Source organism: Anoplopoma fimbria, chromosome 16 (assembly GCF_027596085.1).
Source record: "Anoplopoma fimbria isolate UVic2021 breed Golden Eagle Sablefish chromosome 16, Afim_UVic_2022, whole genome shotgun sequence".
NCBI lineage: Eukaryota > Metazoa > Chordata > Actinopteri > Perciformes > Anoplopomatidae > Anoplopoma > Anoplopoma fimbria.
The window spans coordinates 4,255,024-4,272,733 of NC_072464.1; positions in this window are offsets into that span (position 1 = coordinate 4,255,024).

Genomic DNA, 17,710 nt, shown 5'->3' on the forward strand with positions numbered 1-17,710 from the left:
TTACTTAACAGTGATGGACCAGCAGACCTCATGGGTTGAGGGAATGTGTGTCTGTGGGCTGGGGCAAAGGCTTACTGTGTACTTGTGTGTGTAAAACAAACGCAGAATGCAATATAATTCAATATAAGATTTGTCAGTGTCAATATTCAGTTTCTGTAAATTAGACACTCTTTTTTATTAAATTAGACAGTTTTTATCCCTGGCAAAAAAATTGAAACTATCCTGAACCATTGAGACTTGACTTGAAATGATTGACCCACCATAGTTACTGCATAAATGGAAAACTTTAAGATATTAATTATGATGGAAGAATGAATGTTAAGGGGAAATTTCTTTTTGCAAAAAAACAAAGAATCATGCACGCTGTGAAATACTTGTATTCACTTCATTCACTATTGCCAGGGTTAGGGTTAGGGTTAGGGTTAGGTAACCCTGTCCAAATTCATGGTAGTCATGAATCTTTAAAATATGAAAAAAAGGAATGCCTCAGGCAGCATAGCATCATCCTCGTTGTTCGATTGGCTGTTTGATGTTTGGAGAGCTCTAAACTATACATAAGATGGTCATTATTAGCACTGATGAATGTTTTTCTATTGGCATGTTTCCATAGTTTATAAGCTTTACAAATTCCTAACTTCTTTTAATATAGCAAATGTTGCTTGTCAAAGTTAATACACAAGGAACTTACATGTTTTGTAGATTTTGGTGATCCTTTTAGATAAAAGTGTTTCCAAACCCCAGCTTCCCTTTATTGCAGTAGGGTCTGCTCCCAGGAGCCCCTGCTGCCGGGTGCGGAGCTCCCCCCCCCGAGGGAGCCCTGTCTGCAGGTTTTGAGGCATCAGTGAAGCCGGATCTGGGTCTGTCCTTGGTGGGCTGGTTGATTTTTTTCCCAATTTTGCGTAGAATAGGACGAGGTGGAACTGATGACAGGCATTAAGAATAAAACTCACTGAGGGACTCATTTACTTGTTTACATTGAAACCAGTTAAAAGTTCCTCACAGTAAATGTAAGGTGATTCCTATATGCCTACATATCCATAGTATAATGTTTATTTCATTATCTATTGTTTGATGTGTACATTTTCAGTTTATCCTTCAAAGTAATGAGTCCTCGTTTTGGGAAACAGGCTTACTGACGGAGGTTATCTGCTGGACTACTTCTTGACAGGGTACAGTAGCTTTGTGAAGTCTCAGCCGTTTGCCTGGAAACACCATGGTGATGACAAGACTCCACTCAGTAAGTTACTGCGCCCTGCTAGGAGTCCAGCTAGATATATCACTGTTTCCAGTCTTTATGCTAAGCTAAGCTAACCGGCAGTAGCTTCATACATGTGCCAATATTAGAGTGGTATCGATCTTCTCATCCAACTCGGCAAGAAAGCAAATAAGCGTATTTCACAAAATGTACATTGTTGCTTTAACATTCAATTTTTCTAACGTTAATGTACCTGCTTAGGTAATCCTTACAGACTAAATACTTTTGTCAATAATGTCTATCCATTTTGTCATTTATACGGGCACCAAAATCCTTTACTCTCAACCGATACAAACTTTTTGCTGTGAGAACATGAGGAGACACTGCTTTATTCCTCATGATGTGCACATCAGTGAACTGCAGTGCATGTGTGACGATGTCATGTTCAGGCCCTTCTAGCTGGCGTCTGTGTGTATTAGGATCCTTTAAGGGGTGTGGAAACAGTATGGCTGTCTGCAGGGTGTCTGTCGCCTCACTCTCGGGGTGTCAAGGGATGATACAGACATAAATAAGTGAAGGGGATATTTTTAACCCCCCTCGTGAAATCAGAGATAAATTGATTTTATTCCTGCAAGGCCCGTCAGCGATGCATATCCTCCTTTGATTCAGGCTGGCAGCCGGTGAAGGTGCTATGAATTTTTCATTGTCTCAAAAATGAATCCCCCCCACCCGCCAACCCCGCCCGTCCTGGTTTGTTCCCGTCTCCTTCCTTTTTGTCTCGTTCTCTTTCTTCGTCTCTTCTCAAATTCTTTATGTCTGTTGTCTTACCTCTCTCGCACACTCTGTGCCTCTCGCGTCTTTGTTTCCTCCTACCTGTTTCTTTCACTTATCCTGAGAACATAGCTGCTTCACTGCTATGTTCTTCTGCATAATGGCTTCTCATTGACTTTGACTTTTCTAAACAGCTCGGTGTCAACGCTGACGTGTCTGAATGCTTCTTGAGTGCTTGTTTCCACAACACTGCAAACTCATTGTCACGGCGGTTATCTGGTGGAGTGAATTCAACACGACCGTCAGTTGCAAGGAGAGTGCAAGACCAGTCGTTGTGACAGTGCTGGGAGACAGATAGAAAATAAGTGTTTTTTTCCGCTAGTGATGTATGTATTATTATTGATAATATTGTCTTCTAAAGGATTTGGGTCTTCATTATTTGGAGTGGACTAAACACAAACAGGAGCAAATACAAAATGTACATTTTTCTTTTGGATATCTTTTTTCTTAGGGAAACAAACATGGGCATTTTTTAGTTGGAAGATTTGTTTTTAACTGCAATTTTGAAATGACTCTAACTTTAACTCCCAAGATGCATTTCGTCAAGAAAACAACCTGTCTCTGGAGTTTTACATTGTTTCATGTGAGCCACTAACTTAAGGTGAGAGCTTGAAGAAAAATATTACAATCTGCACGTTAAATCAGTTTGATTGTGCCATGTTTTGTTTACATCAGTTCAGGAACCAGTGCACCCAAACACTTGACAACTCTATGCTCCTAGTGTTGAAGTGATTTTAAAGTGTGAATCAGAGGTGGTTAAATTCAAGATGCTTTGTAGAACAAAACGGGCTCCCATAGTTCACATATTTATCAATTTTGAATAACTTGGGGGCGTGCTTTTTTCTTCATTTAGTCAACAGTTCAGTTTTCTGAAAAGTGTCATCTTAAGCTTCCACTTGTTGTTAGCTAACACCGTGTGACCGTGCAACCAAAATCGGAATATTTTCTCATAAATTTTTGAAAACTGTTGAAATTTATATTATTAGACAGTTTTTTCTGATGACAAAATGTGCTAGAATAGTAAAACAAAAAATTCAAAAAAAATGTTCACTTTAAAAATAGAATTTGGGGGAAAAAAAAACGGATTTCCACCACTTTTAGATTTAAACTAGATAGCTAGCATTAGCTTGCTGACAAATGAGGTAGCATTGCCCTCAGTTTCCAGTCAGTACATTTTAGAGACAGGATGGAGGCAGGATCTGATCTTGGGTAGTAAGTTTTCTTATACATTGAGTCTTTGCGTGACACTTGTTTTAATACAGAGTAAAATGTTCATTACCAATTACCTCAATGGCCACTTGGGATGCATTTATTTAGTTATTGATGCAACTACTTGCTCCTGTGAGCCTGGAGGTCCTAAGAGAGGAGGAATAAATCAGTGTCTCTTCAGCGTGACAACCGATTACATGGAGAGATTTGAAGGGATGATAGAAGTGGTCGTCCACAGACCCTTCAGTCATTCCATGGCATCCAACTCTCATCATAATGTCATCACACAGTTGCAATGACCTCCACTGTAAGGGAATACAAAAGCAGACAGGGGAACTGGGTTTTCAAACACTGGAAGAATGAAAGGGAATAAGGATGAAAGGGTTTTTCATTGTTGATCTTCAAATCAATATGTGCCTCATATTTCCATTGTGATCCAGTAAACCACTTCTATGAAAATGATTATTATTGTGCTCTATGTTTTGTCTATCTCACTGCAAAGGGACAGAGGGGATAGAATGTTCCCATCATGCCTCCTTTAAGAATTGTACTGCAGAGATCCAGGTATTTTTTCTTAGAGTTAAAGGAAAAAACAAAGGCTGAGACGTCTGTTACCATTCCACAGGACTGAAAACATACTTTCAGCTGCTAGCCACACTCACCAGCCTGTGACTGTTGATATCTGGGACATGTAGACGCTGTCTCAGAGGATTACAGCAAATGTAGCATTATGCCTGTATCACATTAGCAGATTAACACTATTAAAGCCTGCGGTCAACTGACAGCTGTTTTAAGTTTTTGAGCTGAAAAAAATCTTGGCTTTTTCTCCAGTGACCTTTTGTAGACCCCCTTTAATAAACAACAAAAGTTGAAGGGTAAGGTTGACAGTATTCATTGTTTTTATCATTGGCAAGAAGTCTTATTAGACTAGAAGACCAACAATGTATTGATCCTCTTAACAAGTTCTGTCTTTTTTTTTTTTTTTTTTTATTCGGCCCCATATTCACGTTTTAATGCTAAAGATTTTTTTTACCATGTTTATATTTAAGGTTAAACTAAAACGTATCATGGAACATGTTTTTGTTAGGAAAAATATCAGTACACCTTTATATGAAGGTTATGTCTAAAAGCACTTTCACAAGACTTGATAATGTATTTATAAGGCTTTATCAAACTCTTTGTGTTAATAATCATACATGACAAATTATAGTAAGGTTTATAAAGTATTATAATTGGTAAACATCATGCATTATAAGTTCATTATTCATAATGTTCTATATGTCCATGCACAATGTTTAAGGGAAGAATGTGAGTCCTGGGTTACAGAGCACATTATAACTACAGTTACTTTAGCATGTATGATCCTTTAGTGACAGCACTGTAGAACCATATTAGCAATTGTATATTAGGTCAACTATAAGACTGCTACAACATTTAAACGTATTTTACTTGCCTTAGGTTCAATACAACATTAATGTTAAATGTTTTTGTTTTAGTATGTAACAGCACTAATAGGGGAAAATAACAAAATGTCCAATAAATATGAAAAGCTGTTCCTGTGTAAAGACTATCATATATTAAATTACTTATATTGTAAGTATAGAAAATCTAGTATGGTTAAGGTTTTGCCCAGTTACATGGTACCAATATCTGGTCTTGTCCATGGACTTCATGGAAGTGTACTAACTCTTTAGTGTCAACTCAGACTTGGGTGTTTTATTCTCTTCCCTTTTCCTCGTCTCTGTTGTTCTCCATTAACAGCAGCAGTCCCCAAACAGTATAAAACTGATTTGTGGGGAGACTATTTGTAGTTAATGTTCATAAAAACTACAGGCCCAATAATCTGCTCAGCCCTGCATCGCTACAATAAAGAACAGCTCTCATTAGCATCATAATAGGCAGGTTTAATAGACAGGGACTCCCGAGATGCTTCATCATCTTCTCTTCATTACCTTTTATTATTCCTGTGATTCCTTTAGTTGCCGTCATATTGCGCCCCACATCCAGTGGCAGGTGAGAGGCCTGGGCCATAAAAAAACACCCCGTGTGTCTTATTAGCTGGCAATGGCTATGTAATGAGACTCTCAGTGGGGTGGTTCTTTCACTGCTGGTAAATATGGAGGGTGAAGCACCAAGGGTGGTACTAGCCAAGGCCCAAGGTCACCAACGAGCTAGACTTTTCCAGCTGCCATGCATGATTGTGAGTAGGGGTTCTGTCTTATTAAAAGTGAACGCAATGGAGCAAATAGTACTGTAAAGCCCGGCCACAACTACCTGTCGACACCCATAGCTTTACTGCTGCAGTGGCCAACCATTCTTTCTACATAGAGTATGCCTTTCATAATGGCCAGAATGTTTCATTACATTTCGTTTTAAATTACATTTATATTTACTTTATACAAAAATGAAAACATGTGTGCCCTTTGTCATAAATAGGGATGAACAAGTACTAACGTTTGAGTACTTGCTAATACAGAGAACCAATACGAATACTTAATAATGTCATTACAGTTCTAATAATAACTTTCTTGCTGACATTTTTACATTCAACATCGTGTTTTTTTTTATACATAAATAGCAGGGTAGCGATGTAATAGGAATGAAATTTTAACCTTATAACCTACAGCTATACGAAGCAAAAATCAGCGGTCCCATAAAAGAGAAAAGTGCTTGTCCACCTTAAAGGTCAGTTCACCTTAAGTGTACCTGAGCATCCTGCGTTGTTGCTAACTTCGGGTCTAACCTCCTTCACGTTAATCGCCGGCTGTGTTAACAAATGAACGATACAGTCCACAGATTATGCTAGAGGGCTTTATTATATTTAAATGGAAACAGGACTTCAAAATACTATAATAACATTATTATAAATAATATCAATGATAACTTTTTGATGTTTTACAGATATAAAAAATGTAAACCATGGTTGCTGGTATGAGGTTAATATGATTTCAAAAGATCTTTTTCACTGTCATTTGGTGTGAACAGTGCACGGCAGTTGACAGGAAGCCGGGCTGCACCTGAGCAGCCTGTTACCATGGGCTGAAATAAAAAGATAAAGGTTCTGTGACACACACACACACGGGCATAACCAATATTTGATTGAATTTGATCTGGTCCTTGTTTCCTTTCACCTAATTCCTTGTTGTCACATTCGTACCATTTGTGTTCCCGTTTCTAAAGCAGAGGGTTACGGGGACGAGAGGAAGGGAGGGAAAGAGAGGGAGAGTAATGGAATGAGACAAGCAGAGGAGAGGCCAGGCGGGCGGCAATGGGGTGGCAAAGCAGATAACATGATGATAGGCGATGCAAGGCGAGGGGGGGGGAGAAGGGGATGAGAGACAAGAGGGCCTTGTGCTGAGGGAGTGAACATGCATTGAGGACAAGGTCAGCGTCTCCCCAACGGTTCAGACGGGACATCCATGACTCTGGCCTAGTGAGCTCTCCTGAGAGGAGCTGACAGACGGAGTGCTGGGCAGGTTCCTTAAGGGGAGAGAATAGAGATAGAGAAGGAGAAGAGGCCAAAGGACAGGGGGGAGAAAGGGAGCAAAATGTGTTATTACCAAATCCAAGAAGTGTAGTACAAAACATTATTTTGTATTGCTTTCTTGAGAGGAGGCAGAGATAGTCTGGGTGCTTGTGGTTGGTGTGATCAATGTAGACATTTGCCACTAATAGGACTTTTCAATGAAGTCAATTTCTTGTCAGTCAAGTCATGATCCAAAGTAGATTTAAATTTGTCTGTGAACGAATGGGATAGTTCCCAATTTTTGGGCTTGAGTATTTCGTTGGGCTCCCTGCGTAATAGCATTCAACTTGAATCTTGGTTGTCAATGTTTCCCTTTTGTCAAAAGATGAGAATACTCTAAATTTGTCTCAGTGATTTTTGGATTAATTCTACGCTTTACTGCATATTTTTAGCATAATCTGAAAATAGTCCTGCATAATTGCATTAATATAAGTGATGTTTGCTAAATCTACAGTGGCCAGCAGTTTTAACTGAGCCCTTTCAAACAAATCCTTTATTTGCAATTAGAACAGGCCAGATAATTATAGCAGGGATTCAAATGTAGCAGATCTGTCACATAAACATTCATTCTCTGAACTTTACTCCAGCATAGTGAAACAAAAATAGGTTTCAACATTAGTAATGCTGTTTACACAAAATTCCTACCCTCTCTATGTAAATTAAAAATAGTAATGTCAGACATGAAAGGGATGCTCAACATTTGTTGTGTTCTGATTTCAGAACGATGAAGACAGTTGGAGAACAAATTGATACAAAATAGGATAAAGGCTCCACAAGATGATTTTTTTCCTTGGCAGCTTTAATGTTTTTTCCAAATGATGTTCAGATTTTTAGGCATCTTATTAATAAATGGCTTGAAAAATAAAGTGCATATAGCTACTGTAAATTGGGGAAAAAAATCATCACCCTAGGTCTTGGCTGAACCCTGAATACAACATCTGACTCCGACCCTGCTGTAATGCACCTGTTGTTGGTGGTTAGGCCATGATTTGGTACCAAGCACAGTGCCTTGGAGCTCCATTGTTGTCTAGCAACTATTAAAAAGACACCAGAGAGCCACACTGTTGAACTGGGTAACATGTTCTTTCATTACCATGAACACACACACTGTAGTTTATCTTGATCCAATCCCACATACACCGTCCTGCTGCCCCAAATACTTAGAAATGTGCATTAAGCCTTGGCTGAAAATTGTCCTTAGTCATTTCATTTCTTACTGCATTTTGAATAATGTTTCCCAAAGATAGAGTGGCCAACAGTTTAAACAGAGCACATTTTCAAGAATAATCATGCTATATATTTGTGGTCCATTTTTAAAGATGTACATCTTGAGTAGGAACCAGTACCACAGACAGAACTGAGAGACGTTTCGGTCTTCTAGTAGGATTTGTTGACAGTTAGAAATATCTAGAATAATTGAAGCCTTTTCCTTTGAGATGAAAAGTTTTTTTTCCACATGCCAACATGCCGATGAGGTGACAAAGAATAACAAAAAGAGCCAGACAGAGAGGGGCTCGTTTGTGGAAAAGCATTTCCTTTGTTTACAATAAAACTGCCCTCCAAAAAGTGCTTAGGGAGGTATTGCTTTACATTAGGGAACGTCGAATTCAGCATAATCAGCTTTTAAGAGAATTGACAAAACCATAACATCTTTAGCTTAAGCAGCAGAGATCAATGAGCGGGGCCCTGCCAATTTATTCAACGTGAGAGGGGATTTCTCTGTCCTCAGGGGCCACTTCAGAGCCTGAGGTCCTTCCTGATTTTTTTTTTTTTTTTTACAATACTTTCAGTTTTGTGCCTGCAGTAAATTAAACGTGAGTTTTCTCGTGGCGGACAAGTCTCCTTAAGTAAACAAAGAGCAGGAGAAAGGAGACGAGGGAATTGTAGGCACAGAGGGAGCAGAGGGACGGATGGACCTGACCTCTCCAGTTAATGTGATGTTAACCTGTCCAACTCCCCCTGGTCCCATCCCACTTCCCCCATCGCCCCTCCATAAATAAACCAATCCTTTGCCAGGCAAGTAGAGGAGATATGCTTAAATTCTGGGCTTGGCTCCCCCTTCCTGTCTCCACTTGCCCCGGGAGAGAGAGAGCTGGTGATGTCAGTATTGGCTAAGAGGTGACTAATCTAATCAGGTAATTAAATGCTTGCTTGGGTCAACACTACATATGGGTAAGGTTTTTTGGAGGGAGGAAACGGAGGCTCGGCCACAACACAACCCAGAGTTAATTCAAAGTCTGAACAAGTGAACACAGAAAACAATTACAGCCAGGACAATTCGATGGAGAAATCTAAAAAGCCATTAAGAATTAGTGAAAAGGAATGCAGCCATAACAACAGCTTACAGGATGATAAAAAAAGAATCAATAGGCGGGTGGAATGAATACATTTCACTGAGTTTGAGCTGCAATGAACAATGAACTACTTAGAATTCAGGGCAATGTTGTGGGTGACTATTTCTATAAATGCTGGACATAGAATGACTAACCTGCCTTCCATTTCACATGTCTCTATGCTCATGCTCTCTGGAATTGGCCTCATGTTCAGAGAGGAGACAAAGAAGAAGATCAACATTCTTTGCGTCCTTGAAATCACTTTGCTGATTCAAATCACTGTTCAGTTCAGTTCAAGCATGACTTAGTGAAAGCAGGGGCGGCTGTGGCGTAGTGGAGAGCAAGGTAGTTCTCCATTCAGAGGATCGGTGGTTCGATACCCGGCTTCGGCAGTCGATGTGTCCTTGGGCAAGACACTTAACCCCAAGTTGCTCCTGAAGGCTTGCCATCGGTGTGGACTGGATGTTGCATGAATGTTAGTTAGAGTCTGATGGTGGCACCTTGCATGGTAGCCTGTCATCAGTGTGTGAATGGGTGAATGATATGTAATATACTACTGATTGTAAGTCGCTTTGGATAAAAGCGTCTGCTAAATGACTGTAATGTAATGTAATGCATCACAGTTCAATAGTAAGTGTGACAAAGTTTGATGATTCCCAGTTTGAGAGATGGATCTATGAGTTTAAGTGCTTCTTCAGATGGCAAAACACTGCACAACCTTTTAGTTATGTGACAAAAAAGGATTTCACAGCGTTATTAGAGTATTCCAGTGTTGGCTGTATAAGGGATAACAATTTGTTTTGCTTTTTCCCAGCCAAACACTCTCGACCAAAAATGGTCCATGTTTATAAGTCCATGGAAAGGAGAGAGCGCTGAGGACTGCTGCTCTTCTTTCTCCAATGGGAAACACACATCTTCACCTCCCACCAAACCACCAAACCTGTCAGTCACAGCTCCCCTCCTTTAATGGCACGAGGCCACACGCCACAGGAGAGCCCAGCCCAGTATACATCCAGTATATCACATCTAAACTAGGATTACTGGAAAACTACATTACTTGTACAGTACAAAATACTGCAATCACAAAATGTTGGAAGCATCTTGCCAAAAATGACTAATAAAGCATTTTTATTGTTATTATTCAATGTCCTTTAAAGGACGACTTTGCTAAATCAAGGAATTTGACGAAAAAAGGAGAATAAAAGAACAAGAACAAGTCACTCAACCAAATATAAATATATCAAAATGGTAAGAATGTTTAATTTACTTTAATTTAATTATATATGTCTATTACATTTTTTTTCAGACAAAGGGTGTGCTCATTTGTAAATAATAATAACAATCCACGATTAAAAGAACTGTTTTTGTTGAGCCGTGCAAGTCACTGTATTTCCAAACACTGTCCTGCAAATGTTTCAGAAAAGAAGCCTTGTGTAATAAGTTGTGTGTCCACAATGAAAAAGGAACCAACATGACTTTCTTTTGGCATGTTTCCTTGGTGCTAACTTGTATTTTTAACACATCACCACAACGTAATAGCTGTTAACAGGTCGTGGTCACTCGAGATCAGGTTAAATAAAAGTATTGACATCCTCTGGAAGCCTCTGGGAGTAGGGTGGAATTGGTTGAAAACACACACAGACAAACACACACACACACATGTATACATTAACTAAATCAGACTATTGATTAGAAGACACAGAATTATTTTTAGTAGCTCATACTCATATTTGATTGAGGTGACACCAATTTAAGGCCTGAATCCCAACTGTCAGCCAAGAAAATGACATAAGAAGGAAAGAAAATCCTCTAATCCTTTTTAGAAATTAATTGGACACAGAGTGGGTCATTATGTGGAGCTGCATTTTCATTTCACCACACTCAGAAGATTGGAATGGGATCGTTGGGCCGAAGAAGCACAGAGCTACAGCACTGAGAAGATAAAAGTAAGTGAGCAGGACCCAGCCATTGTTATGTGGTCCAAATGCCAACTTCAACTACAACCTTCATGTCTATTTTTAGAAAGCGTACCTCAGGCCCCCCACTTTATAAAATTGCAGCCCGTCTTGAAGATGTGAGAGGTTTTCTTGTCATTTTGTTAAGAGCTGTGCAGGTAAAACTAAATGGAATTGTAATTTCACTGAATTGTTGGCTTCCAACTCTTTTTTTTTTTCAAGTTTACTTGCTGTGACTAATTTACTTATTTGGAAGCCGCCTATGATGTCAAAGGAAGATGTATAACTGGCCTTGAATTTTTGAAATTTGGTTTGGGTTGTCTCACAAACATTCATTTTTGACTATTCAATTTATTAGCGTGATATTTTGAAGAGAAACCTCCCAAAAAATTGATCGTTTGATTTAATCTGTGGAAAAAAAAGCTGTGTTAAAGGTAGACATTTCACTAAAGTTTGAAACAGTGAGAAAGACATACCAGGGACTTCAGTTACGTTAGCCTCTAGCACAACCAAACTTTATATGAAGTTAAACCATAAAAAGTTTGAGTGGGAAACAACTAAGACAACAGTGCCACATGTCCTCCCTGGTGTTACAGCGTAAGCAGCTCCCAGGCTAACTGGTTTTATTGTGCCTGCCTCCGTGGGCCTTCTAGTCTGCAGTTTACTAGCCGGCAGCTCTCAGCAGATGTTTCAGAGGGGCGATCATCAAGGCTCCGGCTGTTGCTATGAGACTGGTAATAACCGTTTAACAGCTCAGCATGCTTTAGCTTAAGTTGAAATGTTTTTGGCCCGAGTCTTGCTGAGCAGAAATAACATTAAGACTGGAGTATTTCCTTCCTATTAAAAAATATCTGGTCGGTTGATTGATCAAACTGATTTCACCAATGTTACAATGCAACGCTGGTGTGGCACTCAGTATTATTTTATTTACAGAAATAGGTTGAAAAATGTGTGTGGAAAAAGTTACATAAGGTGCCGGCAAAAAATATCCAAATGCTGATAAAACAGCAAAAAATGATATTCGCCCAAATGTTTCAGCAAACATGATGGCTCATCTACTGAAGCGTCCATTTGTTGATTACACATCATCTGTCTGCACACGGACAGATAGACTTCACCAGGCTGAGTAACATCTGGACAAAAATAATTTCCAAGTAGGCACCGTGAAGATTATACAGGAGGAAAAGAGGATTGTTTTTATTTTATTATATAGCAACACTACTAGTGAAATTGCAGGCCTTGATATATCATTATGGTTTCAGAAAGAAATTCACAATATATAAACTTTTCTCTTCATGTTGTTTACAGCATGCTGTTTGTGGAGATTATGCAATCTTAAATTTGGCAGAAACAACAATGGTTGTGTATGGATTTTGTTTCAGAATCAGTGTGGATAGTTACATTTCTTAGAATAGAGTTTCTTGCATAAGATGGGAAACTGACAATTCTAAAACTGAAGAGGAAGATGTTACTAAAAACAAATAGAAATCCTAAGTCCAACAGATGTCACAGGTGTGTACAGTTGCTATAGAAAGCCCAACACACACACATAGAGAGGACGGGACCAGCAGCTCAGCTAAAGGCCTTTCAAGTGTCCCCCACCTCCTCCACCTCTCCTCTTTCACAAGGAGAGCTCTCCTTCGACAGAGTCATGCTTGCCCGACTCCCTACTTTGCTCTCTGCTCCCTCTGCCGTCCCCAACAGTGCAGCCCCCCCGCCCTGAGTTATTGGTCTGCAATGGAGCATGGCAGCAGATGAGGTCCTTTGACACACAGACAGATATACAAGAGGATTGGGCACAAATAAAAAAAAACCTGAGCGCATTCCTTTCTCTGGGCTCCTTCACCGACTCTATCTCGCTCGGTCGGTTCACTACTCTCAAGAGTGGAGTGCGTCTACGCGAGCATGCTGCTTTCTCTCCGTCTGTCTCTTTGGTGTTTGACCTGATGCTTTTTTTGGGCCACAGACTACAGTGCCAGTGCTCTGGGTAATGTGATCTTAGCTCTCTCTTTGTTGTGCTAATGTTTTTGGAGTCCCCCACCCTTGGGGCAGCAATTATTTTTTATCAGCCTGTGAAAGTTAGTTAAGTGCTGCAGGGTGAGTGCGAACGGGACAGAACTGGAGGGGGGGGGGTTGGTTGCGTTGACTGAATCAGTGCCTCCTCTGTGCATGAGACGCCCCACCTCCCCATGCACGCCAGCGATAAACAGCGAACATCAAGGGAGCGAGCGCTATTATTGCTCAAATATTTTCCCAGAGTAACGGAGTGACTGAATTAGAAAAGAATGAAGTCTTAACGGGAAAGGGGAAATGGCAGGGAGGAGGGACAAGAAAGGGAGTGGGAGTAATTTGGAGAGACGCGACGATAAGATAACAGGCATGCTAGATTCTTTATTTAATTAGCTCTCCTCTGAACTACAGCACCTAGCCACCCCCCCTGCTGTTTGCATTGTCTGCTGAAGTTGCTGCGAGCACATATGGCTGCGTGACAGTAAACGCTTGATCAGCCATCCTCATTTGCATATTTTAGCAAGCTAATTGGTCTTATGTATGCAGTTGTAAGCGCATTACGCTAATTAATGTACATTTGGTGGTTGAGCTGTCATGGCATGGTGACCTTTGCTTCTTCCTGGCAATTTTTTTTTTCTAGCAACAGTTTTTTCAGTCTTGCAAACTGACAGGTCGGACCCATTGGAAACTCAGTTTTGCTGTAAAATTATGACTTATACATTTATTGTTTATAATTGTTTTTATTATTTATTTATTTTTCCTAAGGCGATAATGTGCAGGGAATGTGATTTAAACTCTATTAGAAAACATTTTCTACAGTAGGACGCCATGATCCAACCACCCACTCAGCCACAGTTATTGGATGAAAAGGGATCACCAAAATGATTACAATGTATATTTGTATGAAGCGGGAATATCTGTATATGTTAATCCATCCAATAGTTGGATGTCAACCTCGAAGTTGGTGCAAGATGAAATAATATCAGGACCAAATCAATCACCAAAGTTGAACTGAGTTAGCCATGTCCATTCTTATCATCATCAGTGAGCATTTGAAATGTGATCCTCATCCAAATGCACACCTGTAGAGTGAAGGCCTACCATGTGTGTCAGACAGGGAGGGAGAGAGACGACACGAAAGGGCAGGTGATAAGAATGCTATTGAAGATGGTGAGAGGGTTGTAACCGAGAGGCACTAAAAGCTCTGCACTCCTTTATGTGTGTGAGAGAGAGAGAGAGAAAGAGAAAGGCAGTGTGTGGAGCTCCATTATCACACCGTCGGGGTGCACAGGCCTGGCGTCATGGGTCTGGATCATCTCACAAAGGCACCACTGTGAGGACAGGTGAACTGAACACACACTTACTCTGCTTATGAAGACATACTGTTCAGTAAGCATACGCTCATATTGTGGATGGAAAAGGTTGGAATTGCATAAATGTATCATTAAAATGTTGCTCTTTTATACACTTTTATTATGAACTTCTCACTGACTAATAGGCCTCTTTCACACCAGACATTTGATTTATCCTAGTAGCATAGTAATTCAGGAATTGGTCTGTTCTAATCCGCATGTTCCATGTGCTGTTTTATCAGCGGTTAAGAGGGTGGTTTGCCATGAGGCCCCCTTCTAGACACAAACCGGGTTTAATAAGCAGACGGAGGTACCACAACTTCAAGTGTACTGGAAAATATATATAATATATATATTATTTGTCATTATCCTAATATTCCCACTTTTCCACCTCAGCAAAACATAAACATTTGGTGCCTTTTCTGGTTTTTTTTTTCTTCTAATCTTTCCACTGTTTTTTGATTGCAAACTGACAATGCACATACAAACAGGCAGATGAAACCTCCTACTCTGACCTCCAGGAAGTGATAACTCTGCTACGTTGGAGAGATCGTTGGAGCTCTCTGTCCTTTGGGTTATCTCTGTCTTTGTTTGCTTTTCACTACGGTATTCTTAGCTTTCCCCCTTTCTCGGTCTCATACCTTCAACCTTTTCTCCACTCCCTGTCCCCCATACTCACATACAGACACATCTCTGTCAATCTATCTCACATGTTCGTTGTCCCTCTAACTCTCTGTCTTTGTCACTGAGTCTGTCTTTGTGCCATCATCCTCTCCTCTTAATCCTGCAACAGCTGAATCTCACTTGATCCCTCTTCCAGTGTACCGCCCAAGTCCCTGTGTCTATCTTTCCTTGGCTGGTGGACTTGTTTTTCTGTATTCCCTTTTCTCATCCCATTTCTTCTTTTTCCTCTCTGTAAATCCCACTTGTTCCCCTCTCTACTGTAGCTCTCCCCTTCCTTTGTGGGCCTGACTCTGATCCCGTTGGAACCGAGGGCCACGGTAGCTTAGCTTTAATTGATGCATCTGATAGAGGAGAGGAAGGGGAGGGGATTGAGGGATGGATCCGGGCTGACAAGGTTAATTCTGTTTTTCCTAGCTCCTAGTCACCTGGCAGCAATTAAGCTCTTGACACCGCTCCCGATGGAAAGAGATTCTGACAGGAAGTGAAGGAGAGGGAAAAAGTGAAAGGGAGAGATTGATTCCATGAACCATGTTCAAAGGCAATCTCACACAAAAGTATGCCATGAATGGTGTGGGGGAGAACTGTGTGAAGCCAATGAGATGCACCAGGGTGTTCTGGATGCTGTGCAATAATTAAGTTTTGAGGATTATGCTTGTATTGATATTGATAGTTTCTTCAAGAGCATCAAATGCTCTCCTAGCACATTGTAATTGGGGATGAAGGTTGACAATGGAGAGATATGAGCAGAACTACTCTGAATTAATTAACTGCACATTACTGAGAAAGACCTGCAGGTGTGCCAGTGATGGAAAAATACAAAATATACAACAACAACTGATTATCCCAAATGAAATTCCATTTATTTATATACATACATTCTATTCATTAAAGCTCTCTCTAAATTAAATTAGCTGTGAGTTATAGTGTGTTTCTCCCTGAAGAATAAGCATTTTTAAAGAAGAAGAGTGTTGGAGATATTTCTGACTTATCATATCAGGAAAAGCAGCAGAGTTACTGAGAACCTAAAGTATGGCTACGTTCGACTGTAGTGTCCAGTATGTCATGAGAGTGTGACAATGAGTCAGCTTGAACAATACCAGGACCCTGAAATGGAATTCAGCCACCATTCATTTGATTATTAACAACTGGGCTTTTACCAGTATGACAGGTCAAGTTGTAATCAAAAAAACATATTGCTTTGACACAGCTGGTAGATGTCTGTACAGATGATTGAGCCAGGCGAGTTTCATTCAAGCCTTATCCAGCCATAGGTTTATCTATCAAAATGTTATTCGTGTCATAATGCTTATATGTGGTCATTCGTTCCCAACTTCAAAAGATCGGAAAATTATTATAAAATGTGTCATGTTAAAGCTGTAACCGAGCATACAAACAACATCACACTCACAGATTATGATTTTGGCTCAGGCTCGAACACTTGGAGTTACTCATACAGATCCGACCAATCAGAGGCCGGCCCCTATATTTACCCAGCATTCATCATTCCCTGGCATTTTGGCATTCCTCCGTTTCCAGACACAACACACAAATGGCACCGCAAACCATGTTGTTCCGTGCCCCGAAACAAAACAGAGCACCGCCCGTGAACAACACCCAGGTGGAGGAGGAGACGGACGAGATGGATGTGAGAGAGACAGGAATAGAGCGGGGGGGGGGGGAGTGGGAGGCTGAGATGTGGTATTGTCGGCAGAGATAAGGAATGATTAAAGAGCGGCTGTGCGAACCAGACATGCTGAGTTGATCCAGCTAACTGTTCACTCATCAGTCTGCAAATGGTCTGGAGGGTGGGTGGGGGGGGGGGGGGGGATCATTGTTTCAACATGGGTTCCCAGATGTTACAATATGGCCTGCTTCTGTTGCTCCTTCCTTTCTTACTTTTCTCTCTCTACCCACTTTACTTTTCTCATTTTCATGGAGATAAAACAAACCTCAAATATGAACTACTGCTATAGCACACATTAATAGTGTTTTGGATTTATTTTTCAAAATTTTCTAAATAACAAACTAATAACTTTATCATGTCTAGGGCACCTATTTTTATCAGGCAACTCCAGTGCAGCCGGTTGAAAAATTATTTTCAGCATTTCTAAGGCGGAAGCTACTGTAGGTGTGAGAATCACAAGGTGTGTTTCCCTCCATCTGTTTGTAAGCATATTGTTACTTACTTATCTCTAGTAAAAAAAACACTTTGTGGAAATGCCATGAATTCGGAATAATCTAGAAATTGGCTGTGGTAAAAAAGTTGGTCAATCGATAAAAGCAAAATGCTAAATAAATGATGACATACATGGAGCATAGAGCTTCAAAGTCCATAGACAGCTTCTGATCCGCTAAATTGATATCTCCGAAAAAATTGATGCATATTGAGCGCTGCACACAGTAACCTTCTGCACATTAATTCATTAAACAGAAATGTACTAATTCCATCAGGTTTTCTACACAGTTTTTCACTGTTTGAGGTTCAACTGGCGCTTTTTTAATTAACTCATCTTGTCGCGCCCTCTTCTTCTGAAATGGTGTAATGGTTGACTGACTAGAGACTTGTTGCCACCTACTGCTTTGCTCAATGAACAAACTTCTAATAAGCATTTATT